This window comes from Perca fluviatilis, chromosome 4 (assembly GCF_010015445.1).
Source record: "Perca fluviatilis chromosome 4, GENO_Pfluv_1.0, whole genome shotgun sequence".
Lineage (NCBI taxonomy): Eukaryota > Metazoa > Chordata > Actinopteri > Perciformes > Percidae > Perca > Perca fluviatilis.
The window spans coordinates 1,027,994-1,031,576 of NC_053115.1; the positions used below are offsets into that span (position 1 = coordinate 1,027,994).

Sequence of the window (3,583 nt, forward strand, 5' to 3'; positions counted from 1 at the left end):
GGTGCTCACCCGACTGGCCAATAGGAACGTGGCCCCGCCCATGACATTATTTTCACAGCGAGAGCAAAATCCTGACACGAGAGCAAGAAATTGCATCGAGAAAAAAGACTTAGGTTTTGAGAGCAAGAAGAAAAATGTTTTGAGAGAAACACTTTTTTTTTTGAGAAAATGTTTTCACACTGATAGCAAAAAATATATATTTGAGAGTTTAAAAAAGTATTTTGAGAGAGATTTTCTTTTCTCAGAAATAATTTAAAAAATTTCAAATTTATATTTTTTTATGTTCTATGAGAAAATACTTTCTCTCAAAACTTTTTTTAGTCTCAAATATTATTATTTTTTGCTGTTGGTATGAAAACTTTTTCTCTCAAATATTTTTTTTTCTCTCATAAAATGCTTTTTTGCTATCAGTGTGATAACCTTTGCTCTCAAACTTTTTTTTTCCTCTCAGATCATTTATTTTCTCGCATGTAATAAAGAAACAAATCTAGCTCCATATAAGCACTCGTCTTACAGCAGCAACAACAACAGCAGAGAGCAGAAGCCAGCAGGCAAGTGTTATTTACATAAACTTCTGGTGTACTTACAAACTTTCCAATCCATTCTTTTTATGAGAGCATAAACTATTTGTACTACTTGTAGACGTTTGGTATCATTACGGCATTATTAGTGGGGTAATTTACGAGATACAAACGTGGGTCCGTTAGCCCCTGCGCTAAGCTATTCAGCTGATAACGCTACTCTAGCTAACTCTCCCAATGTTAGACCCAGGTGAAAAAAGCTTCTGGGAGGGTGTTTGGCTAGAGGTCATGGTGCAAAGGACCCTAGGGTGAATTACTACGAACCATCACTTTAAGGCCAAATCCTGCTTCGTAGTACAGGCCTCTGTCTGTGTGTGTGTGTGTGTGTGTGTGAGAGAGAGAGAGATCCTCAGAATGATACACCATCAAAACAGGAGAACAGAAAGATACATAATCACAACAATATACACTCACCTAAAGGATTATTAGGAACACCTGTAATATTGCTTGTTAATGCAATTATCTAATCAACCAATCACATGGCAGCTGCTTCAATGCGTACGTGAAGAGCCCCCGCAGAGGTGCTAATGGATCTAATTAGAATATGAATAGGTGCCTGGCCAGAGAAGATCTGGCCTGGCAGGAATTTCCTCACTCAGGATTGGATGAAACCACTACTTTTAAACAAGAAAAATCTCTCGTGATAGGTTGGCAGGTCTGTCATGGGTTAGGCTATTGGTCACCCTGGGCCATTATTATAATAATAAAATTATATATATATATATATTTTTTTTTTTTTTTTAATGCATTATATATATTTATTTCATATATGCTATGTTGTATATTCATGTCATGGTTATCCTAAGAAAAATGATTTGTCAGGAACGTGCTGTTTATTCAAAGATAGAGTTTTATTGACACAAAACACAAACGCAATCAGAAAAAACTGTGTACAAAGCATAGAGACATACAGCACACACAACAAATATCCCACGCTCACGAGAAGCAGCACCGTCAACCCCTAACCCGCGGCCTGTATGTAACCGGCAGCATTCGGTCTGAATTCGGTCCATTTTGCAGACGTCTGTGGTGCGTTGTCCTGTATGTCTATGGTGGCGCACTTCCAAAATGCCCACCTCACCCGCAGCCAGCACACTCTGTCTTGCTTCCAGCAGCTGTAAAAATCAATCAATAAAGACAATCAGTACTGCGTGATATACTGCTTACGGATACAACACATCTATGAATGCACCTGAAAAATATTCACATTGAACAAAAACGGATCTAATCTTACCCTCTTTTCTTCTCGACCGACATCGAGCTGAACTCTTCACAGCTTCTGCCCACGATGATCTGGTTGTTTCTGCCTGAAGTTCCTGCGTGCTGTCTCATAATATGTCTTACAGGCAGCTGGAAAACAATTAAATAAGAGTGGTATGAATAAAAAAAAAAAAAAAAACATAAGTCACAGTAAAATTAAACAAGGAAAGATGAAAAAGTAAAAATTACTTACACACAATGGCGTCATTATCAGCGTAATGTAAATCTGGACCTGCAGACAGCTCCAAGAAAATATAGGTCACGGCCTCGTTATGAGGCGAGGTTAGTCTGTTAAAAAAAAAAAAAAAAAAATCTATTAATGTATCTATGTCCTTATACAGAAGAATTAATGCAATTCATTCAATGAAAGCATATTCTTTAAATCTTACCCTTGCTCCGGTTCGTAGCACCTGCTACAATTTGTCTCCGAGTTGTGAAGACGGCGTACTACTTCCTGTAAATTACAAGACCAAAAAAATACTTTTATAAGCAACTCACCCTCTTCGCTCTGTAATGAATGGCGCTGAAAGAAGCCAGACACACAGCTCTGTGCTGCTCACATTTAAACTTGGTGGGGTTTAAAACATTACTGTCAAGTCTAAGTAGCCTGTTTAACATCCAAATACAGTCATTGTACTTCTCAAGAATAAACAATACAGACTAGCTTGCCCTTTCATTAATAATCATATACTTACGTTGTCTTTTTCTTTCTGTGAGCGCATCTTTGGAGCCCCGGAGGTGATATGAAGGAGAGAAAAAAAACGCTCCAAATGTCTTGAACAACTCCTGTGTGTTTCCAAGTGAAGTTTGACAGAGTGTACAGACAACTCTTTTACCATTTGGCCTGAAATATTCCCATATTTCAGAAGTTTTTGCTCTAACTCTCGGAGTCATCGCCCGAGTCCCGCCGCTATTTTTCAAATCGAAGCCGTGAGGGCGGGGGTAGGGGGCGGGGCAGAGTGATCAGCAGGGCGCGAACAGCGCACACACTGGTGTGGAGGTGAATTACAGTGAGTTTTAATGGATTACTGGGAAAGCTTAATAATAGGACAATTGAAGTCTGGATTATGAGGCCATTTCAGCAGAGCCAAGAGCTTCATATGCCATGGACATGTGAATATGGTGCAGAATTTGCCAGTATTTTAAGAAGACAAATGGTTGGGACCTTGTCATGCAATGACAAAGCTGATACGCTTTATGTGAAGCACAGTGTTCTGGTGTCAGCAGAAAGACTTCTCTTAGAAAACTGTACAGTGGTGCATCTGTCTCCATTCCACCAGACAGTGTTGGATGAGCAGGACCAAAGACAGGCCACTGTAGTCATGCCACTATGCACAGTGGTTGAGCTCTAGGAGACTGTGAATGAATCATGGAATGCAGATTTTACCTTTGTGGCTAAGCCTGATTAATTGTTGAAATAAATTATTTTGTGTATCTTTTTGACATAACATTGGTCCTTGCTAATGACATACACAGTAATTAATCTAGCACACTTTCATTAAATAAATCAATTCAAGCTAAAATTGAAGAGTCTACAATTAGGCTATACTGAGTCTGATCTATTTTAAGAGATTTTCTTAAAATGAAGTTAATACCTTTTAGAAAAATGTCACCTGGGGTAAAATTCCCCCTGCTGCTACCCTGATTTGCATTTGTATAGCTCACAGCATTTCATTTACATGTTAAAGCCTCCCCTAGAATTAGAGGGAGGGGGGGTCATAGGGGGATAACTGCCAAGCAAG

At 38.9% G+C, this 3,583-nt stretch overlaps 1 long non-coding RNA gene across 1 annotated transcript; it reads right to left on the reverse strand.

Annotated features, from left to right (window-relative positions):
- Window positions 1-1,343: 1,343 nt before the first annotated feature.
- Window positions 1,344-2,296, reverse strand: LOC120556831. The gene is made up of 4 exons (XR_005638897.1): window positions 2,231-2,296; window positions 2,035-2,129; window positions 1,816-1,931; window positions 1,344-1,696 (listed from the first exon to the last, which is right to left on the reverse strand). It is a non-coding gene; the product is annotated as an uncharacterized LOC120556831 (long non-coding RNA).
- Window positions 2,297-3,583: the final 1,287 nt, after the last annotated feature.